This window comes from Pogoniulus pusillus, chromosome 11 (assembly GCF_015220805.1).
Source record: "Pogoniulus pusillus isolate bPogPus1 chromosome 11, bPogPus1.pri, whole genome shotgun sequence".
NCBI lineage: Eukaryota > Metazoa > Chordata > Aves > Piciformes > Lybiidae > Pogoniulus > Pogoniulus pusillus.
Window position 1 is genome coordinate 9488782 of NC_087274.1, and position 26710 is coordinate 9515491.

The window sequence follows — 26710 nt, forward strand, 5'->3', positions numbered from 1 at the left end:
CTGGAGTTCCCTGGCTCATCCTTCCCACCCTTTTTGAAAATGGGGGTTATGTTTCCCTTTTTCCAGCAGAGTTGTTCCCTAGCAGCCCAACAGGCAGCCTTCACTCAGGGTGGTTTTGATGGCTCAGAGAGAACTGGGTTTGGCCATTTACATGCTGCAGGACTGAGACAAGTCTCTGGCCCTTCCAAGGGTCATCATGATCCTACAGCCACCTTCTCCACCACACTTTGCAGAGGTGTAAATGCTGGGGGATGGCATTTCCCACGGGTGGCTATGCCCTGGCACAGCTCCCTGCCTGGCTGTGCATCTTCTGCCAGGCAGCGCTGACCTTCTGACGGTGCCAGCAGTGCCAGCACTAGGAATAATTACTCAGAGACTTTCTATTAGGAGAGGATTTTTTTTTTCCTCCAGTTATTTTTCAGCTAATTTCTCCTCCCCCCCCCCAACCATTCTTAATTTGTGCCTGGCTCCTCGGAGTCGTTTCAGATCTGTCAAGCACTCTGGGTGAAATGCTTGGTTTTGTTTGACTAACACGTTCTGGGGGAGGGGGGGACGCGTGGAGCTTTGGAAGAGCCGGTCTGTTTGCTTTGGTGATAGCAGTGATATTTGGGAGAGACAGATGGAAGGCACTTTTTATTTTCTGCAGACACTTCATGATCCAAGCTGCTCATATTGTATAAGAGAGGCCAGATGCCTTGTTAATTCATAGACATGTTTACAGCATGGAGCTTCTAATAGGTGAATATGAATACTAAATAGTGATTAGTGCTTGTCTGACAGACGTCTCCCTCCTGACTGAAATTGGATCTAAGTTTGACCTTTGGTGAGGCAGGAAGGGTTTCTGCTATATAATAAGCTTGCTTGCTTTTTACCCGCTCCCCCCCCCCCCATATATCTTCTCTGCATGTAGAAAGACAAACCCTTCTCCTTCTAGTTGAAGGGTGTATTTGCCCTGAAGACACAGCAGCCTGCCAAGCCAGGCTGTGCCTCCTCATTGCCCTGCCGCTGCGGGGACCGAGTGGCAAACAGCTGGGGATTGGGAAACTCTGTGTTAAGTGCAAACCTGAGCCTGGTGGTGATTTAGTGCCCGTGGCACTGGGGCTTTCTGGAGTGCCCTGCCTTTCCCCCTGCACCAACAGGATCTTCTGGGATGTTCCTGTTTGGACAATAGCTGGTGTCACCCATGGGTCAAGGGTTGGTGCCCTGGGGTCCTGACACCAATCTGTATGCACAGGATGGAAAGACAGAGAGAAGAAAGGCAGCAGAGAGAAAAATAATAGTGAAGAGGTTTAATTTAAGATCCCACCTTGAGTACTGTGCTCAGCTTTGGGCTCCCCAGTTTAAGAGGAACAGGGATCTGCTGGAGAAGGTCCAGCAGAGGGCTGTGAGGATGACTTGGGCACTGGAACCACCGCCTGATGAGGAGAGGCTGAGGGACCTGGGGCTGGAGAACAGAAGACTGAGAGAGGATTTAATAAATGTTTATAAGTATCTGAGGGGTGGGGGAGTGGGGACAGGGTCTGCCCACTTGCTCCCTGTGATAGGACAAGGAGCAATGGATATAAGAATCATAGACTCAGTCAGGGTTGGAAGGGACCACAAGGATCATCCAGTTCCAACCCCTCTGCTATGGGCAGGGACACCCTACCCTACAGTAGGCTGCCCACAGCCTCATCCAGTCTGGCCTTAAACACCTCCAGGGATGGGCCTCAACCACCTCCCTGGGCAACCCATTCCAGGCTCTCACCACTCTCATGCTGAACAACTTCCTCATGTCCAGTCTGAATCTCTCCACCTCCAGCTTTGCTCCATTCCCCCTAGTCCTATCCATAAGCTGTCCTGATGTAAGCTGCAGCACAGGAGGTTCCACCTCAAGAAGGAATTTCTTTACTGTAAGAGTCACAGAGTACTGGAACAGGCTTCCCAGGGAGGTTGTGGAGTCTCCTTCTCTGGAGCCTTTCAAGGTCTGTCTGGATGCATTCCTCTGTGACCTGAGCTAGATTGTATGGTCCTGCTCTGGCAGGGAGGTTGGACTCCATGATCTCTTTGGGTCTCTTCCAACCCCTAACAACCTGTGTGAATAATCCCCAGCACTGCTGGTGAAAGGTGCCAGCAGCTCTTCAAGAGGGTGGACCACAATGCCAGGGCCCTGTTCATCCTGTCCACAGGGCTTTGCATCCTCTCCTTGCAGGACATAGAACTGTCATGTACATGAAAAACCCATCTAGGAGCAGACTCTCATGTGTGTTTAATTGTCCTTGATGTTATAGAACACCTGAACACCAGTGGGCAGCCAGTCCTCAGGAGGGGAGTGTGGCTCAGCATGGGGCAAGGTTGCTCCAGAGGAGGAGAGGTGGAGGGGGTGGGTTGTGGAAGTGAAAGAGAGGAAAGCAGAAACAGGTCTCAAAAGTAGAGGACTAAGAATTTTTGGGTGTTTTGGGGGGCGTTTGTAAACTCATCTTTAAAAATAAGTAGCACAGACTTCTCTCGAGGAATCATCTCCATGGGAGGAATTGCAGCCTGCCTTTGGTCTTTGGGAGGTTTGCACAGTCAAGGGGGAGCTGCAAGGAACAGCTGATTCACAGCAAGCTCCCTGCATGCTGGAACTGTGTCATATCTCCTTGGGGACTGTTTGGGTGGCACTGAACCTGTGGGACCAGGGAAATCAAGCAGAACACCCTCACAGCTCCAGGGTGCACCTTGGGTGGCCTGCCCAAGCCACCCTGGGACCATCAGACCAACTGTTTTGTGAGTGCTAGGCATTCCTAGTCTGCTTTGGCTGGGAGAGCCTTGGGGTGCTCAAAGACCCAGAGGGACTTCAGGAAGAAGCAAGGGTGCTGAGGGAAAGCTGGGTGTGCAGTAGCCCTGCTTTCAGCCTTCCTGATCATGCTGAGCAGCCACAGTGAGAGGCATCCCTGCATCAGCAGCTGTGCACATCCAGACAGGAGATGGCCCTAAGCCAGGAGGCAAGTAGAGGCAAGTGAGCAGGCAGCCAGGTCATAGGAGAGGGAAGAGGAGGTCAGGCTCTACATTGGCCTGCCCAGGGAGGTGGTGGAGTCACCATCTCTGGAGGTGGTTCAAGAAAAGCCTGGATAAGGAACTTAGTGCCATGGTCTAGATGACTGGATAGGGCCGGGTGCTAGGTTGGACTGGATGATCTCTTCCAACCTGGTTGATTCTATGATTCTATCTCCAGCAAGACTCTCCACCTCCACTCTGTCTCCTCACAGATGCAAAGTAGCAGCACTTATAATGTTTCTGCATTACCAGAACATCCTTTCATAGGTGCAAAATCATCTGAGGTGCTTCTAAGGTTACACTGGGACCAAGGGACAGCAGTTATCACCCAGGAACCATCCCATCTGCACCCAAGATAAATGAGACAGAACTCAACCCTGCACTTAGCACCCATCATCCTCTGATCCCTCTCACAGGGTGGTGGTTTCAAGTCGAGGCTGTTCATGGTTTTCCAAGCTGCTGGCTTCTGAAGTTTCTCCTGGTGGCAGGCACCTAGTTCCCACCAGCTGTGCAGGAGAGAGAAGGGCCTGACTCCTGCCTCTGCCACAGTGACTACCAGCTCAACAAAGACAGCTGCTGGTTCCTCCAGAGATGCAAACCCAGCCTGCTGCTTGTGATCACAGCAGGGTGCAGCTCTTGGCTTGACTTGCTTTTATCCCTTTCCTTTTCACTTCATCCTTTAAATTAGTTGTTAAGTTTATTCCCCAATTAGACCAGGACAGGATAAAATGTTTGGTTTGGGGGATTTTTTTTTCTTTGAAAGGCTTGCTCTCGCTGTGAATTTATTGGGTATTGCTGGCTGCAGAGGAAACCTTGTGGTTTTTTTTTTTTCCTCTACTTGTTGGTCATATGTGAAGGTGCAGAAGATGTCTTAACCCTTGAGTGAGTGCAGCTCTCATGTAAGGCACAGAGAGCACAACCAACCAGTTGTGCAAAATCAGCTCACGACTCTCGTTCCTGATCTCAGTCACCCCTCTGCTCGGGCTGGAAGCTAAAGCAGGAATGTGGTTTTGGCAAACAACCTCCAAAAAGTAGATTGCTTGCTCTGTGGACCGAAAAACACACTCGTTCTCCTCTAAGCACTGCCTCTCTGCAGGGAAACAAGCTGACAAACGAACAAGAAAAGGACCTGGCCTCAAGAGCTTAGCAAAGCAAAAAGGCTGTGGTTCGGGGAGGGGGGCAGGGGTAGGGGTGTGGGTGTGTGTGTCCCTACAGGTTATAGGGATGATGCTGCAGCTGTGCATCCACCCTGGGACCAACCTGCTCCCTGAAGAGGAGGAGAAAAGGGATTTGTTGCATAAAGCACCACCAAGGAGTTCTCTGTAGGTAGCAGCTGAGTGCAGTTCGGCTGCGAGTCCAACGGCGTGTGCATAGGATGTGTGTGTGTGTTTGTATGCATACATGTAATGTAGACAAGGTTGTTCCAGGTTCTTTGGAGGCAGACTCTGCCTCTTTCTAGCTGGAAGGGTACAAACCCACCACATCTCACACTGGCAACAGTAACTTCCCCAGGACCGGACTTTCTGGGGTGTTTGCTGGGGCTGGTGCAGGCAGCACAGGCAGATGCCAGGGCTAACACCTGCCTCTTCCCACTGCCAGAGCTGCTCTCGGTCCAGCCCTCATTCCAAAAGAATCAAAGAACCACAGAATTGGTTCAGTCAGAAAAGCCCTCTAAGATCATCGAGTTCAACTATCAACCTAGCTCCAGCATGCCCTCTAAACCACATCCCAAAGTGCCAGGCTGACACACTTCTTGAACATCTCCAGGGATGGTGACCCTACCACCTCTCTGGGTACCCTGTTCCAACACCTGACAGAAAAAGAAGTTTTTGGTCACCCTCCCAGTAGAGAAAATTTCCCTAATATCCAACCTAAACCTCCCCTGGCACAATCTGAGACACTTTCCTCTAATGATCTGGCAAATTCTGGCACCCAGTCTCTCATGTAGGCTAGCTTGCATACGGAGGGCCGAGGTTTCCAGAGCAGAGGTGGTAGAAGTGCTTGCAAGTCTCCCAGCAACGCCTTGGGAATGCAGAAGGGTGCAGCTGGTTCTCACCAGGGCTGTTTCTGAGCTCCTGCACAGCTCTTGTGGGAGCCCTTTGCCGACCGTGTGGTGACGCTGCTGTGGCTTGCAGTCATGTCCTGCTCTCTGCTTGCATGTGATAAAACTCCTGCAGGTCAGCAGGCAGGGGAAATGCTTTTTTCTCCCCTCTCTCCCCTCTCTCCCCTCTCTCCCCTCTCTCCCCTCTCTCCCCTCTCTCCCCTCTCTCCCCTCTCTCCCCTCTCTCCCCTCTCTCCCCTCTCTCCCCTCTCTCCCCTCTCTCCCCTCTCCCCTCTCTCCCCTCTCTCCCCTCTCTCCCCAAGCACAAAACGACTCCTCCATTCTGCCTCTGTAACCTCTACAGGGGGGCCTCGTCTGCAGCGCTGAGTTTTGGCTCTCGACTTTGCCCCAAAAAATGAAATCAAATGAAATTGCTGGCGTTTGGAGCTGTGCTCTTGGCTTGGACCCATCTTGAATAATGTTGTTTCTCTTGTTTTTGAAACCATAATGCATTGCACTCGGTGGTGATGTCAGGTACTTGGGAATTAAAATTGCTGTGTAACCCAGCAGCCTGGAGAGAGCTGTCTCAGGAGGGGCAGGCTGAGTGAAAGTTAGTTTTTTATGAAATGCAGATGTTTTTAAATGGCTGTAATTAAGTGGGCTGGCTGCAGAGCATGGCAGATATAAAAGCTAAACAGGCTTTTGTTTTAGAAATGTATTTCAAGGGGTCATTGATTCTCTAGCACATGGCTGCGGTCCCATCCATGCCATCCCCAGCATCACCCTCTTAGAATCATAGAATCAACCAGGTTGGAAGAGACCTCCAAGATCATCCAGTCCAACCTATCACTCTGCCCTATCCAATCAACTAGACCATGGCACTAAGTGCCTCAACCAGTCTTTTCTTGAAGACCCTCAGGGACGGTGCCTCCATCACCTCCCTGGGCAGCCCATTCCAATGGGAAATCACTCTCTCTGTGAAGAACTTGTTCCTAATATCCAGCCTATACCTACCCTGGCACAACTTGCTGTGGCTTCAGATCTTGTCCTGGTGCTCTTATCTTCCCCCTGCAAAAGCTGGGGACCCCTAAGTGCTGCATGCAGCGCTGTGTCCCTCAGCTCCCATCCCTTGGCATGCACAGGCTGGAAAGCAGCTCCGGGAGGACGCAGAGAATGAGGCAAGATGGGCAGCATGGAAAGGGAAACAAACCCACCTCCCCCCCGAGCCTGTAACTGAATAGGAGCGAGCTCTCCAGCCCCAAGTTATGAATTTTGTCAATGAAATTAGCCAACAGTGTTTGGGAAAGAATAAAAATAAAGCAGCGAGGGCTCAAAGGAAAACTAGCAGAGCCCCAGAGTGAATGGGGGCTTTGTTCGGGCTCTGGTCCCTTCAATAGGAGCCTGAAACGCTGTGAGTCACTCGCTGCGTGCTGCTGGCCGGCAGCGGGGCCTCCCTTAATGGGCCAGTGGAAAAATCGGCCTTGCTCCCATTTGACAGGCTCACCAGCAAAAGAATAAAGTTAATTTACTGTTAAAGTTAATTTGTTGGGTAAGAGAAGGAAACGAGAAGCATATTATAAGTAACCGCAGCTGCAGAGAGGCTGGCCTGGGGAAGGGGCGTCCGAGGGGAGGGCTGTCCCTAACCCCATTCATCACAGAATGGCTTCAGTTGGGAAGGGACCCTGAAGATCATCTAGTTCCAATCTCCCTGCCATGAGCAGGGACACCTCCCACTAAGCCAGGTTGCTCAAAGCCTCACCCAGCCTGGTCTTAAAACACGTCCAGGGATGAGGCATCCACAGTCTCTCTGGGTGACCTGTTCCAGTGTCTTATCACCCTCACAGTAAAGAACTTCTTGCTGGTGTCCAATATAAACCTACCCTGTTCTAGTTTCAAACCATTGCCCCTCGTCCTGTCGCCACAGGACCCTTACACAATGTCCCTCTCCAGTTCTCCTATAGCCCCCTTTCAGTAGTAGAAGGCTGCTGTAAGGTCTCCCTGGAGCCTTTTCTGTGATTTAGCAGTTGGACTTGGTGATCCTGGGGGTCTTTTCCAGCGCGGATGTTTCTGTGATCACAGGGTTTGTTGTACCTGCGGGCTCCTCAGCACATCTGGGCAGCAGCAAGCACAGCCCGGGGACCCCTGAAATCCCCTCTGCAGGGAAGAAAAGCCACTTTTGCACAGCAAACTCCTGGCATGGCAGTGGTGTGATGCTGCTGCTGGGATGTGTATAAGCCCAGCCACGCTGGTGGCTGTGTCTAACTGCGGCCAGCACCAGCCCAGCACTGGAGGTGCAGCAGATGGTAATATGGGCTGGCACTGCAGCCTGGCTTCTGTTTTGGTAGCCAAACGGCAGGCAAGCAGCCCATGCTCAGTCACACCAGGTACGTCTGGCACATAGAATCATGGAGTCACAGGTTAGAAGGGACCCTCAGAGTTCTTTCATCTTGTCCAACTCCCCTGCAGTAAGCAGGGACATCTTCAAACTAGATCAGGCTGCTCTGGGCCCCACTAAGTTTGACCTCGAATGTGTCCAGGGATGGGGCATCTACCCCCTCCCTGTGCAACATGCTCCAGTGTTCCACCACCCTCACGGTAAAGAGCTTCTTCCTAATGTCCACTCTAATTCTACCCTGCCTTAGTTTCAAACCCTTGCCCCTTGTCCTAATGCTACAAGCCCTTGGAAACAGCCCCAGCCCAGCTTTCTTGTAGGCCCCCTTCAGACACTGAAACACTGCCATCTGTGGATGTGGGCTCCGTGAGACCACACGAAGCAGCACATTCCCAGGCTGTGATTTCATCCCTGGCCACATACTAAAACCTGTGGAGAACTGGGAAGTGCTCCCCACACCTTGCCAGCCCTCATGGCACCTTGCCTGACCTTACTGCTGGGGGAGCAGGTACCACTCTGTGCAAAATCACTGTTGTACCTGACAGGGCTTTTGCACAGCAGACACTCCCAGCATGTTTTTGTGGGAGTAGCTGCTGTTTCCAAACAAAGGGCTCCTTTCTTCCCAGCAAACAGAGGTGGCTGGTGTGAGCTGAATACAACCTGCCTCCAGCCTTTGTTCTGCAGCACCTAACACACTGTGTCACTCGGTGCTTGGCATCACACAAATACAGAGCAGAAAAAAGATGGTCCATCCCCCACAGGACTCGGTGGAGCTGCTTTGCTTTGTCCCATATAATCTTTGGCTCTTCCCACAGTCAGGGATGCCCTAGCTGAGGACGATGGCTATGCAGGGTGAAGGATTCCCCGCCTGGCACCAACCTGGCATGCCTGGAGCCCTGCAAGCGCCTGCCCGTCCTCCCTCCCCCCCATTCCCAGCCTCTGGGCACACTGCCACACTGCTGTGGTTTCAGACAGGCACAGCTTGTGTTGGAGGCTGCCACCCAGCAGGGGAAAATAGGGCATTGCTGAGTCTACTCAGCTAGCTGCAGGGTGCTGTGGTGGGGGAGCAGGGCAGCAGCCATAGGGCTGCTCAGGCCCTCGATGGTGGAGCTGAGCCAGCGCAGTGAGCCTGTGTGTGCAGAGGTCCAGTTTCTGTAGGAACTCTCCTGTGGTCTGGCGAGCATATATTGGGCCACATCAGCATCCTTGCCATGTAAAATGGTCTCTAATGAAACAGAGGTACCGAGATGGTTTCTGGCTCACATGTCGTTTGGGAGGAAATGTTAACAATTTGTCACAGTCTTTTAAAATCTGGGTTAAGCCCAGGAACAGCACAGCAGAGAGAACTGCTGGGTAGCCACCAAAACCCAACCATCTCCCTTTCCCAGCTTTGAGAGGCCATGTTGTGACCAAAGCAACCCTCCTCTCTGCTCACATCACCTTCCTGGATTTATCATTTTAATGTTCTCTGGGCCACCAAGCCCCACAGCTGTAAATTAATCTTTTAAAGTAATACAGGTTTTAAAACTTCCATCTGCTTTAATGAGCTTGGGGGAATCCTGTTGTATTAAAAAACATGCATGCAATTATTTTTCCACCTTGGGTTTCGCCAGCTCCCAGCACCGCTCGGCGACGACATCTTCCTCCCCTCTCCAAAGCGTTTCGCCCTGATAATGTGGCGTTGTGTCCTGATGGTGTGTGTTTTGCTGCACGTGGGCAAGGCTAGAGAGGACTTCTCTAAGGACAAAGCAGTATCATTAGCAGGTCCCTCGGTGGCTTCTCAGTCACCTTTCCATTAATCCAGTTCTGCATCACAGAATTACGCAGCGGCTAATGAACAGCTCCAGCGCCGGGAGCCTGGAGGTACCATATTAACCGGACGTCTCTTTGAACTGCCTGATTTCTGGTGGGAAAACTTCATGGCAAATGGAAAAAAAAAAAAGAAGAAGAAGAAGAAATGAGATTGTGTTTGTTTTCACAGCCTTCTGCATCCGTTTTTTTCCCCAATATTTGCTCATAGTAGTTCGGGGTGGTTTGGTTTCCCCTCCTCCTTCCCCTCCTTCTTTTTTATTAGCAATTAGCCTAATAAGCCACCTTTTCATTGCTCCACATGTAGATTAACCACTTCAGAGAGTACAAAGGAAACAGTTTGCAGTGCCTGCATCTCCTGGAAAAGATGAGTAACTTGTGTCCACTGAGACAAAGTCCTCCTAACATCAGGGTTTTGCTCTAATCATTAGTGCCCAAGATCTTTTTTTGTTTGTTTGTGGGGGTTTTTTTTAACTCCCTTTCATTTCCCTTAAGACAACTTCCTACAGCATTCCTTAACCTGGACTTTTAACAGCATTAAGTCTTATTCAGCCAGCACGCTCAAAAGTGATGTTCTTAATAAGTAACAAATAGCCAGCCTGGGAATGTGCAGCCTCCTTCTGGTACCCAAGCATTTAGAAGATTCGTAGAATCATAGAATCAATCAGGTTGGAAGAGACCTCCAAGATCATCCAGTCCAACCTAGCCCTGTCCAGTTAACTAGACCATGGCACTAAGTGCCCCATCTAGGCTTTTCTTGAACACCTTCACGGACGGTGACTCCACCACCTCCCTGGGCAGCCCATTCCAATGCCAATCACTCTCTCTGGCAACAACTTCTTCCTAATAGCCAGCCTAGATCTCCCCTGGCACAACTTGAGATTCTGTCTCCTTGTTCTGTTGCTGGTTGCCTGGCAGAAGAGATCCACCCCTACCTGACTACAGCCTCCCTTCAAGTAGTTCCTCCCTGCCGAGTTCAGTTAAGCAGATAGTTGGGATAGATTGGAGTTGGATAGATTTCAGCTGTTGCATTAAAACTGAGTCTACAGACACAGTCCTTTGCAGCCCCTGGATAAACTGGGTCTTTTGGGGGGACAAGAGATCACAGAATCACAGAATGGTTTAGGTTGGAAGGGACCTCAAAGATCATCTAGTTCCAACCTGCCGCTATAGGCAGGGACACCTCTCACTAGAACAGGACACTCAAGGCCTCATCCAACCTGGCCTTGAACACCTCCAGGGAGGGAGCATCCACAGCCTCCCTGGGCAACCTGTGCCAGTGTCTCACCACCCTCACTCTAAAGAACTTCTTCCTAAGATCTAGTTTAAATCTCCTCTCTGCCAGTTTAAACCCATTCCTCCTCTTCTTGGCAGGTTCTTTGTCTGGGAGGGAATTTGGATTTCTGTATTACCTTCAGTTGTATATAATACTAAATACTTGTAAATATATTGTGTATATATGCCTGTAAATACTGCTTTGCTGTAAACATAACTTTACCTGACTTCCAAGCCATCTGAGTGGGTCTGGTAGATTTCAGTGTGTGTGTGAGGTCCTAACCCGCCGTACTTACTCCTTGCCATCAAAGTATTGTTAGTCCTGGTCCACTGTCTCCTACAAAAAAGGCCCTGGACCCAGCACTCCACATCCTCAAATTGATTTTTGTTGTTCAACTTGAACTACTCAGCACTCGATTCAAAGGCACCAAGCACACATAGAAACCTAGAATCATAGAATGCCAGCTGGGAAGGGACTTTAAGCATCATCTGGACCAACCTTTCTAGGTAATAGTGTAGTTGAAATGAGATAGCCCAGCACCCTGTCAAGCTGAGTCTCGAAAATGTCCAGTGTAGAGGCATCCACTACTTCCCTTGGAGGATGATTCCAATCTCACTGTTCTCATAGTGAAAATTTTCCTTCTGCAGCCCAATCAGCATCTCCCCAGCAGTAACTTGTCCCTATCACCCCTTGTCTTTTCTATGTGAGTCCTTGTAAAAAGGGAGTCTCCATCTTCTTGGTAACCACATTTTGTGTACTGGACCATGGTAACGAGGTCTCCTCTAAGCCTTCTCTTCCCAAAGCTGAACAACCCCACTTCTCTCAGCCTTTCCTCACGTGGCAAGTCTGCCAGTCCTCTGGTCATTCTTGTCGCCCTTTTCTGGCCACCTTCCAGCCTGTCTCCACCTTCTCTGCGTACCAGAGACCAAAACCGAATGCAGTGCTCCAAGTGTGGAGTTCACTTTATTATTTATTAAGGGAAATAGAAGGTGTGTGGAAGAGGGAATCTTGATAAGTGATGGTTAAAGCAAAACTCTGAGACCGCTGCCAAAAATCAGGCCCTTGGGAGTGATGCCAAGAGCCTGGGATGACCCAAGGTGATGGGGAGCACGATCTGCCTCTTCCTCACACCCCGCGCCGAGCCCCTGGGGATGTGCAGGACGATCCCTCCCCAGCTGGCCCGGGCATGGCCCAGGCTCTAATCAGATCAGCCCCGCAGCCTGTTTCCTGAGCAGCAGGAACAATGAGCCTCTGTCCCACATGCCGCCGCAGCCAGAACAAGAACCAGACTGAAAATGAAATTAAAAAAAATAAAAAAAGAGAGGAAAAAAAGAAAAATGAGAAGCGAGGAGGAGAAAGATCTTCATCTTTCAGCAAAGCTGCGCTCCTATTCACCTCCTGCCTTGGCAAAGCCGGAGCGCAGCGCCTGAGCCCGCAGGCAGACACTAAGCGATCGGTGCTGCCCAAGGACGACTCGGTGGTTGTTTTTTAACCAAGTGCAAAGTCTTAACCAACCCCCTCCAAGGACCTCTTTGCTGGTCTCATGCCCCCATGGCCCCTTTCCAGAGCCGGTGACAAATTCCACCTCATCGCAATGGAATTTCCTTTCCCTTCCCGAGATAAGGGACCGGGCTGGGTGCAGCAGGGCGGTCCCACTCCCGGGCTGGCATCTCCTGCCAGAGGGACTTGCCGCTCCAGGGGCAGGTAACAGCCTCCACCTGGTTGCAAATGAGGTCAGTGGGCCAACACGGTGGATAACTAACTGGTGAGACGGAGATCAAGAAGTGTTTGGATACTGGATTGGCTGGAAAACCCTACTTTTCTGTTGTTTAAGGCTTTCACCTAAACCAAAGCTGCAGGTTTTGGGGAGATTGGATCTTTCTCCCACCCTTATAGCCAGGGCAAACCAAAGGTTCCCTGCAGAGCTCCCTGGCCCCTACCTCCACGGTGACTCTCCAAAACCATCCCCTTACCCTCCAGGAGTCTACCTGCAACAGAGCCAAGGGTTTTCAACACAACACTGCAGACCAGCTGGGCTCTGCTGGCCCCACAGCTTTTGTTTGGAGAGGTTTTTAGGAGAGAAGCTCTCAGAAGAAAGTCCTTCAGCTGTGGAAGGAATCATGCTCTTCTCCTGCTGCTTTTTTGCCTAAAGCTTCCCCTGGGCCAAGCGATTAGTTTGTGTGACTCAGTAGCTTTGATGGAGCAACGCTGATTTACACCAGTTGATGAGCTGCTCTCATTTTCTTACAGAAAATCACTGTTAGGCTGTTACACTTAACCTGTACTAAACTGTGCATGAATGATTTATTGTGTACTTCTCATGCAAATGACATTAATAGGCTCTGTCATACACAGGAGAAGATGCTAGAAAATTACTAAAAGCTGCTGCACTTAAAAATGTTTCAGAAGAAAAGAATGCCTTATGTTGTATCACCTGAGAAATGCAGCTGGCTCTCCCCTAGAAGAGCCGAGAGGGAGTAGTGTGAAGGTTGTGTTGTGCTGCATTGTGCGTGAAGCACCTTGAGGCTCTAACAGAAAAGCTACAAGAAGCCTTTTAAAGGCAAATACATATCAATACCCGGAGCTGCATTCCCAGGAAGGCGAGCACTGGCTTCCTCACGTGTCTCGTTCAAGCCAACTCATGATCCAAGAATGTTTGATGACTTCAGCATCTGACTGCAGAGAAGAAACAAACCAAAAGCAGTCCTGTCTAATTAACTGAACATATTTACATGTGTAAAACTCTCCTGTAGCCCTCGTAATGACTCATAATTATGCACAGACAAATCCCCACAGTAAACACAAATATTTTTGTTTGTGATTATTTATCTCGGGAGAGCTTAGCAATTTGTTAGGGCTTTGCTGAGCTTCTCAGCTGAGCTGGGAGAGCTGTGGGCAGCAGGTGACTGCTCCTGGTCACCCCAAGGAGCCAGTGTAGCCAGGCAGGAAGAGGAGGGCAGCTTTTTGCTCACAAAATGTCTTTGCCTTGTGAAATGTAGATTTTTATTTAAGAAAGGTTTATTCCAATTGCACAGAAATGCTGTGGTTTCTGCCAAGTTTAGAAAACATTCCCATGTTTTTCATGCTACAACCCTCTCTGTGTGGCCTCCTCCAGACTGCCAGAGTGGGACTTGAGCTCATATCCTCATCATCTCTAGATGCGATGTTAAAAGGTGATGTTTGTCTGCTAAGAAAAGCCATTTCCTGATGGCTCTGTCCTCTATCCTTATTCAGTTATCTGAACTGCACATCTGAACTATAGGATCTAAGTAGGACAAGCATCCTCAAGGATGGAGGGGATGTCTGCAGAGGCAGGAGACATCCTTCAGGGGCCAGATCTATTGGTCCTTCCACCATGAGGACCAGCATGGTCTCAGCAGGTTCCTGCAAGGACTGTATTCATACTGTATTCTCCCAGTGTCTGCAGGAGAAATGATGCAAAAACACACAGGAAAAAGAAAAACAAACCAATCGATTCTTGTAGCCAATTTGTAATAAATATTTTAGCTGTGGCAGAGGGAGTCTCTTGGCATGTGGATCCATGCGCCACGCATGCTGGGGAGCCAAGGGAGTGCTGAACAGAGCAGCAAGTTGGACCACCTGCAGGGTATACAAATGTAGCTTTAAAGTCTTCCCCCTGGCCTCAGTGGATGTCAGTTTCTTGTACTTAGACCAGCTTTTGTGGTCCTTTGGTCTGCCCCAGGGCATTTCACAGCTCAGCTGCAGAGATGGACAAGCCTCCCCTACACACATGCTGATGGGTGTATGTTTGACATGGGCTCTGATGTCTCTTGGTTTCAGTGGGGCGTCTGTATCAAAATAGCCACAGTGCTTTCCTCTTACACAGCGTGCTATGTGCTATGGTGATCTGGAAAGATGTGGGGAAGGAAAGCATGAGGTGGCGTTCCCAAGCCAACACTGCAGCTCTTTGTGGGCAACTACTGGCACCTGTGGACCTCTCTTCCCAGTGCTCCAAGCTTGCTGAAAATGTGGGAGTTCCTATCCATGCTTTTGATGTCACATCTCCTCTCTGACTGTGCCATCACCTTGCCTGGGACCAGTGTGGGCATCTTGCCCCACAGCAGTGCCTGGCAGCGCAGAGTCTTCCTGAACCTCTACAAGGTCACCAGTCTCTTGGTCTGCTCTGTGAGTCCCTTGTGCTGTGTCATCTTAATCCGTGGAGCCATGCCACCCCTAGTGATAAATTCATCACTTAGTCAATGGCTTTCCTCCTAAAATCATCTTCAGGGAACAATTCTCCTACGTCTGATACAGTGACTAATTGATAACTTTCTTTAAGGGGACTACAGAATAACTTTTTTAAAGCAGTATATTATGAGCAGTGAGCTTTGCAAGGAACATGCTGCTCTTTTAATTCTCACCTTCATTATTTTAATACCTCTGTAAAACGGTTTTCTAATGGATCTATATTGCCATAAAACTTTAGGGATGGTAGGTGGGTGTCAATAAATTGTTTGCAATCCAAGTGACTCTGCCAGGTGGGTTGGGAGCAGAGTGATGGGCTCTGAGGAGAAGCCAGGTCTTGACTCAAGACTGCAGTTTCCAGTGGTGTGACCTTCCCTTATTTGACCCCATCCTGCTGTCTCTGAACACCTTGCAAAACTTCATTAAGCAACATGACTAGTATCTGTCACAAGCAATTCTTTCTGTCCCACCTCCTCACCCCAGGGATAAATCACATCAGCTCTGTCAGGAATACAGAAGCTGCCCTAGGTACAATCCAACCTGAAGTGTTGATAAATCTGTGCAGAATAACAGTCATCACATGAGAGCGTTTTCACCCAAAGGTCCCAAGGCAGGCAATAAATGTACATTATATTAGCATCAACCTCCTTCAGAATGCCACTGCCACCAGTGGGATGAAGGGGGAAAGGAAAGGAAAGGAAAGGAAAGGAAAGGAAAGGAAAGGAAAGGAAAGGAAAGGAAAGGAAAGGAAAGGAAAGGAAAGGAAAGGAAAGGAAAGGAAAGGAAAGGAAAGGAAAGGAAAGGAAAGGAAAGGAAAGGAAAGGAAAGGAAAGGAAAGGAAAGGAAAGGAAAGGAAAGGAAAGGAAAGGAAAGGAAAGGAAAGGAAAGGAAAGGAAAGGAAAGGAAAGGAAAGGAAAGGAAAGGAAAGGAAAGGAAAGGAAAGGAAAGGAAAGGAAAGGAAAGGAAAGGAAAGGAAAGGAAAGGAAAGGAAAGGAAAGGAAAGGAAAGGAAAGGAAAGGAGAAAAGAGAAGAGAAAGGGAGGGAGGGAGGGAGGGAAGGGAGGAAGGAAGGAAGGAAGGAAGGAAGGAAGGAAGGAAGGAAGGAAGGAAGGAAGGAAGGAAGGAAGGAAGGAAGGAAGGAAGGAAGGAAGGAAGGAAGGAAGGAAGGAAGGAAGGAAGGGAGGGAGGGAGGGAGGGAGGGAGGGAGGGAGGATGGATGCTATGGTCTTCTGAAAATAAGTGGAGATTTTAAAGAGGTGAAATTATTCCAGTGATGATTAGCCAGGACATTGGGAAAATCTCTTTTACCATTGGACCCATCATCTGGTCTCATGAATACTGCTCAAGAATCCTATTTTTGTTTTTTCCACGTTTTGGGGCTATAATAACTAATTTCTGCCTTGAGCATTGGAGCTGGTGGCCCAGCAATTGCTTAGGAACCAGCTGCAGCCATAAGGATTTCTCATTCTGCCGCCTTTTGTCCTGAAGAGCTCCCAAGGATGTGAGGTGTTGGAGTAGAGCTCAGTGCCTGCATGTAGTACAAAGAAGTCCTCTCATAGGAGTGTAGGAGACTGAAGTCAGATGTGTTGGCTTGTGCCATTGCTACCATTTGGTGTTAGATGTATGCTCTGTCTACTGCTGCAGAACTCCACCAAGGAAGCAGTGTTTGGCTGTCACTGATTTCTCAAGTGTTTGCAAGTCCTTTAACCACTGTTTTGATAGCTGGTGTGATGCTAGGAGATATTATTTTCCCTACCACTTGTTCCAGAAGAATTTCTGTCCCTTGGGTGTTTCATTCTGGTGCAGCTGTTGGAGCTATCCATGTCAAAAAAGGTCAGACTGGTATATACAGCAAATTAACCTTTTTATGGACTGCCTCCAACTCTGCTTTATTTCCACTGGGATAAGAGACTTGCAAATAGGTAGGAAAACCAAAAGCATCTTGAGTTTAGAGCACAACAGGAAAACAGCTCCAGCAGTTTCTATACATGCATGAGGCTATGTGGGGGATGGAGATAAAAATCAACAATCTGAAGAAAACTCTGAAGAGCCCTTTTCTGAAAGGCCTTTTCAGCAAAGAAGCACTGGCACCTTCCTCCCAGTTCACTGAAAGGTTGGGTAATCATTTTTTCCCCCTCTCTGCTGCAGGATTTTTATTACAGACACTTGGCTTGGCCAAGTGCTCCCCGTGCTAGACCTAACAGCTTCGGTATTTCACTGGGGTTTTGCATGCTCTGTGGTGGGTTTTCTGTAGTATCTGCAGACATGCCTGAGTGATGGGTACTCTCTGCACCACCAGAACAGTTTGTGTCACCCCTCTGCTTGTCCCAACACACCTCGTACCAATAAGTGATGTCCACAAAGGTAACGACCGAGCAGGAGAGATCTCCTCTTGGAAACGCTTTTCCTCTCAGGGGCATGACGCATGTCTGAACATTTTTCTAGCCTCTAGACCTAGCTCAGGGTGCTGCCTTCACATCTTCCAACCTCTAAACCATCGCTTCCTCTCCCCCAGAGTAAGCCATAGGGTAAGCTGTAGGGTCAAGCTCTCCCCTCTCTGTTCAGGGCACATTATGTACTTGATGTTAACCAGCTATTGATAATAAGCAGAACATGTTCTCGCAGCTGCTGTGTGCTGTGGCAAGTAGGGTAGAGAGTCATGCGCTTCTTGCTTGCTTTTTGGCCTCAGGACACTTGTGTTCTTGTTTATACAATAGCTCTGCTTGGAGAGCAAGAATAAAAAATACCTTGTTTTTCCCCTGTACCAGACTGCTGTTTAGCATCGTGCTACATCTCCCTCCTGGGAAATACAGGTTAGAGACTCTCGTGTTGGGGAGGGAATTGAATCCAGATGTTAACATTTTCTGGGCAAGCATTTGAAGTATTTGGTTATTATTAAAAGGAAAAAAAAAAAAAGAGAGAGGGAGAATCAGCTCATCCAACCTAGGGGTAATAGATGGGCTTTCAGGTTCCTGTGGTGCTGCAGTGGGTTTGCTGATGTTAAATGTCTCTCTGCCAGAAATCAGGAGGTACCTGAGGTTTCTAGGAGTTCTCTCTGCTTTGGGCCAGTGACAAGGAGAGGACATTTCACAGTTGGATACAGGCACCCTGGTACTGCTTGTCTCACATCAGATATGGTCCAACCAACTGGATTAAGAATATTTCTTCTTCTTTGCATGAATATGTGAAGAAACACAGATTATTAAAGTGAGTTTTCCCATTAAAAATATTATAGAATCATAGAATTGTTTCAGGTGGAAAAGACCTCTAAGATCATTGGGTCCAACTGTCAATGACCTGCGAGTTATTTAAGCACTCACTCTAAAGATGCAGTTTGTTGGTAGGGTGGCCAGGAGCAATGTGTTTGCATCGTCCAAAGGGAATGGGCTCCATGCACGTATCTTGCACATCCACTATCCTCTTGGAAACCTGGGAAAGAGCCCGTGGTGTCCTGGATCCTGCCCTTCCAGTACAGCTGTATGTAAAACCCTGCCTCTGAGCATGAGCACAAAGAAAGGAGGGCTTTTGAGGTGAAGCTTCACCTTGTGTGGGCTCCAGGAGATCTTGTTCAGCTTAAGGCACGAGGTTGCATTTGTCATTAAAGCAGGGCTGGTGCTGTTATCAGGTTTTGAGATTAATTTTGTGTGTGCTCACTTGCTGGCTGTTTTGACCCACTTTTGTATTCTGCTGGACCACAGGAAAACAAGCAAGAGGTGTAAAAACTCTGCAGTGGAGGAGTATTTTGCCCTGATGTGGTACAAAAACCTTTTCTTAGCTTAGTGTTGTCACTCTCAGCAAAAATAACACCATATCTGTGTGGTTCCTCATGCTTACATCCATCCAGCCAGCACATCCACCCCCCTGTAAATATTCTGGTCACAGCCCTTTCCTGAGGCATGGGTGTATTGGGGAATTTGAGGTTTATGAGGTAGGGCAAGGGGAGGAATTCTTTCTTCTCTGCAAGCAGTGAACTGCTGGCATCGTGTGTCCCTTTTCCTTCCCTTCACATCGGATCACATCTGTTCTTACTCATGTGTGAACAAAAAAAGGCTACCTGAGTGCTGGGGGGAAGGAGAGAGTTCAAAGGCAGCAGTGGCTTCCCTAAGGGATGTCTCCCATGCCAGAGCAGCTCTGGAAAACAAAGCTGGAGAAGGAACCTGTGCAACACTGGTGTCCTGAGAGGGTGGCTCAGCTCAGGCCAAGGGGGCAACTGGAGGAGAGATGTACCCTACATAGTGCAGCTGCTGCAAAGACTCAGCCATGGCACTGGGGGTGCCAACATATCCAAGATCTCTGTGAGCATCTGGGAAGCACAGCTAAAGGAGTGGGGAGGACAAGATCCAGCCAAAATCCCAGAGAAAGATGAAAACAGGAGAAAACTAATCAAATTTGCATCGGATAAAGGCCTGTATTTGATGGTGCAAGAACGAACTCAGGTGAGACAGGAGTGGTTCAACAGAATGTGTTTTAACCCATGAGTTCAGACACAACAGGGTCTCTGTGGCCGTGCAGCTGAGGTTACATCACACTTCTCATGGCAATTTTGCCAGGGCCAGGAGAACATTATTAGTACACAAATCACTTTCAGTTTTGTTCCTTTTTGACATGTCGGGGTCTCCACCAACTTGGCATCACTCTGCAGAGCCAGCCCTTCTGGGAAATATTTGCCTGTTAAAAGCGTGTTTTGACTTACAGATATTTGCACATTCACAACACATAATTTAGGGTCCATGACTGATCAAAGTTTTTGGTCCAGGGCAGCCTATTGCAGGTACATGAGGAATATGAGGATGCTTGTGCCATACGCAGGCTAAAAGGGCACGTGGCTTTATCTGCTCTGCTTCTTTGGAGTTGGTGGCTTATCAGAAGAAGAAAATCTCTTTCGAAAGCAGTAGTGTGGCAACCTCCTGCTGCTCTGGGGTGGTGTTTGTGGGAAGGAGTCTATAGGTGCTGACCTACATTTAAGCAAGAAGAGCAAGCAGAGAGTTGCACTGACTCCTGCAGCAGCACTGGACTGCTCCGGGCACTGCACAGAAGAGCATCCTGACTCTGGTCCAGGTCAGCCATCATTGTGCTATATGAATTCACTCCTGGTGAAAGGTGCCAGACTGGCTTTGAAAACGTGGGAAAAACACCCCCAGCCTTGTTTTTAATCTTATTTTTCCCCCTCTCTTTCTGCTGATGAAGTACAAGGGAAGTCTAAATCTGATTATTATAACATTTTGCATATAGAGATCATGATCTGACCTGGAGAAGACACTTTGTTCTGACTAGAATGATCTGATGTTTCATATATATATATATATATATATAATTAATTTTCCCACCTGTCTTCTACACAGTATTTCTCTTGCGTTCTGGCACAATATGGGCTCCCTCCAGTGGTCAAGGGACTTCGGGCTCCTGCTTGCCCAGGCACTGCCAGCGTGGTTTTGGTGCAGAGCACCACAAATCCAAACAGCAAACATATTGGGACTGTAGTTCTTATTTTCCTCCATCTCCTACCACGTGTGTGTCAGCCCACTTCCCAGAGTAAATGCCCTGCGCTGCAACCTGGGTTCAGTTAATAACTGCAGTGGAATCATAGGATCATTAAGGCTGGGTAAGGACCTCTAAGATCAGCAAGTTCAACCATAAATCAAACACCACCATAGCCACTACCAGAAATGGTCTGGGCAGATCAAGATCCAAGCTTGAGACAGCTATGCATCTCCCCAAACCTTCACTGCAGAAGGGGAGATGATCTGCTGAAAGAGACACAACAATTTTAAGCAAACCCAGCTCATTTTTGCGTTCCACTCTTTCCATGCTCCTTTGAGATTCGGTCCTGACTTTCTCCTCAGACTTCCAGATAGATGAGATGTCCCTCAGGAAGGCTGGATGGCCATCTCCTCTCTCTGGGCACTTAACTCCTAGCCAGGTGGGTTAGCCCCGAGCTCACTGAACATGTTGCCATGATGCTTTGAAGGCATCTGGGTAGGGATGGGCATCCCCCACCATGGCCTAACACAGCCCAGGCAAAACGTTGAGGAGCGTGTCCTGGAGGGCTGGGCTGTGCCCGCACCTACACCTACAGTCTCAGCCAAAGGTCTCTGCGTACGTACAGAGGTGCACGTACACGGGGGAGTATGTACTCAGAGGTGCAGCAGCACATGCCTGTGTCACTGAGCAGGGAGGTACACACGAAGCCAGCTGGGTGCTCTTCTCAGGACAAGGGATCTTGTGAGGGTGGGGGTGCAGTAGGACCGCGTTCCACATCCCGCACGCTCTCCCCCTCCCCCGCCTCTTTTAGTGCTCTGTGCTGGCCCCGTCTAGTGCCGCCAGCTCAGGCGGGGGCTGTTAGGAAGGGGTGGGGTGGGTTGCCTGCTTGCACCGGGGAGTGTGAAGGCGCCGACATTCCTTTGCACCGGAGTGGTGTGCATGCGTGAACCGAACGGACCTACACTGGTTTGCAGCTGGGGGGTGGTGGTGGGGTGGGAGTATGTGCAGCACCTTCAACCCTGCCCCTTTGTGGGAGGGTTGAAGCACCTCTGTACCCTTTTTGCGCCCCTCTGTGGGAGGGTTGAAGCACCTCTGTACCCCTTTTGCGCCCCTTTGTGGCAGGGTTGAAGCACCTCTGTACCCCTTTTGCGCCCCTTTGTGGCAGGGTTGAAGCACCTCTGTACCCCTTTTGCGCCCCTTTGTGGGAGGGTTGAAGCACCTCCGAATCCCTTTTGCGCCCCTTTGTGGCAGGGTTGAAGCACCTCTGTACCCTTTTTGCGCCCCTTTGTGGCAGGGTTGAAGCACCTCTGTACCCTTTTTGCGCCCCTTTGTGGGAGGGTTGAAGCACCCCTGTACCCTTTTTGCGCCCCTTTGTGCCAGGGTTGAAGCACCTCCGAATCCCTTTTGCGCCCCTTTGTGAGAGGGTTGAAGCACCTCTGTACCCTTTTTGCACCCCTTTGTGGGAGGGTTGAAGCACCTCTGTACCCCTTTTGCGCCCCTTTGTGGCAGGGTTGAAGCACCTCTGTACCCCTTTTGCGCCCCTTTGTGGCAGGGTTGAAGCACCTCTGTACCCCTTTTGCGCCCCTTTGTGGGAGGGTTGAAGCAGCTCTGCATCCCTTGTTTGGGGGAATAACACCTCTGCACCCCCTTTTTTTTTCTGGGGGAAGCACCTCTGCACCCTTTGCAGGGGTGTACGTGCAGCACGTCTCTAACCCCCTTTTTTCTTGTGAGGAAGTATCTCTGCACCCCTTTTAGGAGGTGGTGGTGGGCAAGCACCTCTGCACCTTGTTGGGGGTGTGTGCAGCCCCTCTGCACTCTGTTTTCGGGTGCGTGTGTGCAGCCCCTCTGCACTCTGTTTTCGGGTGCGTGTGTGCAGCCCCTCTGCACTCTGTTTTCGGGTGCGTGTGTGCAGCCCCTCTGCACTCTGTTTTCGGGTGCGTGTGTGCAGCCCCTCTGCACCCTTTTTTCGGGTGCGTGTGTGCAGTCCCTCTGCACTCTGTTTTCGGGTGCGTGTGTACAGCCCCTCTGCACCCTTTTTTCGGGTGCGTGTGTGCAGTCCCTCTGCACTGTTTTCGGGTGCTTGTGTGCAGCCCCTCTGCACTCTGTTTTCGGGTGCGTGTGTGCAGCCCCTCTGCACCCTTTTTTCGGGTGCGTGTGTGCAGCCCCTCTGCACCCTTTTTTGGGGGGCGGGGGTGCGCGTGCAGCCCCTCTGCACCCCTTTTCGGGGAGCGGTGTGTGTGTGTGCACCCCCCTGCACCCTTCACTGGAGGGGAGGAGGTGTGCTTGCAGCCCCTCTGCACTTTGTTTTTTGGGGGGGGTAGAGGTGCAGCCTCTCTCCACCCTTTCTGCCGGGGACCCTTCGCCCCTCGCCTCAGCGCAGCGCGCGCCGCCGTGGGTGATGGGGGGGGGGGGGCAGGGTGTGGGCGGGGCTGGGCGCGCGCGGCGCGGCCGCTCTTTGGCTCGGTCCGCGGCGCTCATTTGCATGTGGCGGGGGCTCCCCTGTCACGTGGCCGCGCGCGGGCCCGAGAAGGGAGGGGGGCGGAGGAGCGGGGGGAGGGCGACTTCCTGTTTGAGGTCAGCGCGCGGAGGGGAGGGGAGGGGGAGTGCGCGGCGAAGCCTGCCCGCGGTCTCGCGCTGCCTGGCGGGGCTCTTGTCAGTTAGCAACAAAATGGCCGCGGTGGCAGCAGCTCTGCTCCTGAGGACGGCGGCGGCGGCGGCAACGGCAGCAGCAGCAGCAGCAACGGCGTCCGTGGCGGTGGCGGTAGCGGCGGCGTCAGCGGCGGCGCGGAGGAGCGGGGGACCGGCCTGGCAGCACTGAGCCTGGCACCGCCTGCACTGCGAGCGGACGAGGCGAGAGCGAGCGGGAGAGAAGGAGAGAGGCGCTGCGGTTTCCCCCCACCCCCCCACCCCCTCCAGCCCCAGCGAGCCCGGCTGACTGACCGACTGTGCCCGAGGCGCTGCTGCAGCCCCCTGCGGAGACGCTGACGCCTCGGCTCCCGGCCTCCCCCGCTCCTCGCCTCCTCCTGGGGACACGAGAGCCCGGGTTCTTGCACCCAGGCGACGGGCTCTGCTGCCGCAGCCTCCCGCCGCCCACCCCGCCCGGAAACTCTGCCGGATCCCTCCGGAGGAGACGGAGAGAGCCCACGGGATCTCTCTCTTCCTGCCCCCGGATCCCCTGTGCGAGCGAGGCAGACAGACTGTTGGGTTTCCCCACTCCCCCCGTCTCGTTCCCCCCCTCCGTGAAAGACTTTGCTGGATCCTCCTCCTCGGATCCCCTCCCCGCGCTCGCTCCTTCCTGCGAAAGAGGCTGCTGGATCCTCCTCCCGCCCGAGAGGCTGCTGGATCGCTCCGCCGGGTCCCCGCCAGAGAGACGCGGATCCTCCGCCCCTGAGAGACAGACTGCGGCGGGTCCTCCGCCCCTCCGCGGACCTCCTGGAGCCAGAGACTCGGCGGGACCCTCCTCCTGCCCGGAGCCCACGTGAGACTCCGCATCCCCCCCTCCGGCTCCGTGGTGGGTTTGGTTTTGTTTTGTTTTTTTTTATTTCATTTTTCTTTTACAAAGGGGGGATCCATCTTAAAACTCTTTTCTGGGTCCCAGTTCCTCTTTTTAATTTGCACTTTTTAAACAACTCTCAAATGCTCCTCCATGTGGACTGAGAACACATCAAGACACACACACGAAAACTCATCCCGATCAACTCCAAATCCTGGCTTTCGTGGGTTTTGCTGCAACACGTAAAAGCAAACTTGTATTTAAGACACACTCGTGCAAAAATTTAGCAGGGGACTTGAAGGTGTATTTTGTCTTGGTTTCTTGGGGTTTTTTTGTTGTTTTGTTTTTTTTTTTTGCTTCACTGGAAATCAAAAGCTTCTTTTGGAATTGGACCTGCTTTTGCTGCACTTCTCCTCTGGGCTGGATAACACTGAAGCTCTTTGCTTTTCTACTGGGATAGTGTTTTCCTGTTGATCTGTTGTGGGTTTTTTTTTCCCCTCTCCTGTGTGGCAGACCTATTTTTTTCTTTTTTATTTTGAGAGGGGGGGGTAAACGACAACAAAAACAAAAGTTTTTTTTTGGGCCGTGTGAGATTTTTTTCATATTCAGATTCGTGAAATTACGGGTACACTTACAAAAACAACAACAACAAAAAGCATTAAAGTAAGAAAGGAACACGTCAGAAAGACCCCTACTCGGTAGACAAAATACTCACTTGTTTCCTTACAGCAAGACTGAATCGAAAGCTGCCAAAGAGCCCCATAAAGAAAAGACTAAAAGGTAAGAAGGGGTAACAGCTTCTGTCTTCAGCTGGGCATGCTAGAAGTTAATGCAAGAGACCGGCTTAGCCAGCGCACACTCCCTTTGCTAGCAAGTCTTAAACCAGATGATTATCTGGTTTTTTAATGCTTATTAATAAGTGAAGAAAGTAACAGCCCAAAACATTTCAAAATCCATTTATTTTTATATCTTCTGATTTAGACAACTTGCGGGAGTATTAATGGTTTGGGGTAGGGTTTTTTTTGCATATTAGAATTAAATCAATCTTTTTCTATGTACCTCCCCCGGTGCCAGTAGCTGTTGTGTGTAAAACAGCGAACAGAAGAGCCATTCGTGAATAGGTTGTGCCACTTTAAGAGTGATTCTGGCGCAGACATGTCCGTGTGCAGTCGCTGTATAACTTCACACGTGTGAAAATTATTGCGGAGCGTGTTGGGAGTGATCCCAAGCTTGGAAGTTAAGTGGTGTGGATCTGGTCAGCAGTGCTGCTCTGCTGGGAGAGAGCTGAGCCTCCAGCGCTGTTCTTCGTGGCTTGCTTTCTGTTAAAAGTTAAGATCTCTAGATACCTTCCCTCCCTCTCCCCCTTCTCCCACCCCTGTAATGAGATTATGGGAATCTACTGCAGTTTTCTCCTGAGTATTCAGAGAGAGGTCTTCTCTGAACCTGAAATGTCCTGCAGTGGGAAGGAGAACGTTAGAAGAGTTTATGCTTTGGACTGCGACGCTGAAGGGGAAGAGAATGGGGAGGGTTCAGTTGTTAACCTGAGAAATCCTGAAACGCTGAAAGTTGATTAATTGTTTGAATCTTCTTGGTTTGTATCACAAGTTTGTGTCAGAGGGTAATCTTCTTAATATGTAATTAGTTGAAGGTCCAATTATGGGATTTATTGAACTCAATTGTTTTTTTTTCCCCTCCCTTTCTTTTTGCATTAAATCTAATACCGCTTGTCTTACTCTGTGGCTACTCTGTTTTCTGCTACAACTCGAGCGTGTCTGTGGGAGGACATGAATATAACAGCCAGTTTAAATTTAGCAATAATCTTCAGTACGTCATACCCGTGGCTGTTGCATGGTTTTCCTCTCGTATGCCTATGTGTCTTATCAGGTGAACTTAACACTAATTTATATACTGAAATTCACTCCGGACATTGGGCCAGTTAGGGCAATTAAAAATCCAATAAATCTCGCTGTTAGTGGGTGATGCAGAGCTTTAAATCAGGTGGGTGCCGGCAGTGCTCTGTAGACCTGAGGACAATGCCAGTGCAGAGGAGCAGGAGAACATCTGCACTGCTGCTGGATCTTGCTTCGGAAAGAAGCGATGTGTCTCTAATCTTGTCCCTGAATTAGATCTGGCGGCTAGTGTTTTTGGGTTCACCTGCAACTGAGGAATTATAGCTTCCTATCAGATATTACTTTTTAATTTTTATCGTTTCAGGAAAGTAGTGGAAGGATACACATTGATTCTGAGTGCTTCTTCCCTATGCTTTCCAAGGAAGTAGTAGGTGACTGGCGGTGGGTGCAACCTGTGCTTAGCAGATGGCATAGTTCTCCATAACTGCGGTTCCTCAAATTCCGGAAGCCTTCGAATAGGTATCTGTCTGGTTACTCCAGTGAGTTATTTCTGAACTCAAAATGGTGTGTCGAGGAACCTGCCCCCAGACGCACTGTTGTTTCTGTCCTGGCTCCTGGAATTATTTCCAGACCATCAGTGTCAGACTTGTATGCAAGTGGTGAGAAAAAATGCTGTAGCCCGTGGGAGGCTTGTTCTTTAATTTGTAGGGCTGATGTCGCTTTTTGGGGTTGAGATTACAGAGGCAATTACACACCGGTATAACCTTGCTGCTCCTGAATCTGTAACTGCTGACAGGTCTACGAAGAAAGCTACATCCTGTCAGATAAATTTGAACTTTTTTTTAGTGGACGTGATTGTTTAAGGGCACTTAGCAGTAATGTAATAGTGCCTTGTGTCACTTTGTCCTTATCTTCAGAGGAGATATCTTTATCTTCTCCAGCTTGATGTTGCCTGACTGGCATAAAGCTTCTGCAATGAAAAGGTCTTAGCTCTTGACGAGGTGCTGCCATCAGGAAAACTGCTGGAGCCTGGCAGCAGGGCTTGCTTCAGTGATGCATAGTAGAGGCTTTTTGAGGCAGTATTCTGTACTTCGGTCTGAGCATTTTGTTTCTAGTAATGAAAAAAATCAAGACAGACTAACTTC

At 50.0% G+C, this 26710-nt stretch overlaps 1 protein-coding gene across 16 annotated transcripts in view; it reads left to right on the top strand.

The window, feature by feature from the left end:
* The window catches only part of TNRC6C (trinucleotide repeat containing adaptor 6C), a 385157-nt gene that overhangs the window by 254596 nt on the left and 103851 nt on the right, over positions 1–26710 (top strand). Inside the window, exons 1-2 of one of the 16 annotated variants that reach the window (XM_064150921.1) lie at positions 23424–23733; positions 24445–24495. The exons of 14 other annotated variants lie outside the window; for them this stretch is intronic. The gene's annotated coding sequence lies outside the window, so the exon portion shown is untranslated. Of the gene's footprint in view, positions 1–23423; positions 23734–24444; positions 24496–26710 lie in introns of those variants that run through there. One more of the 16 variants, XM_064150923.1, reaches the window with a different exon arrangement.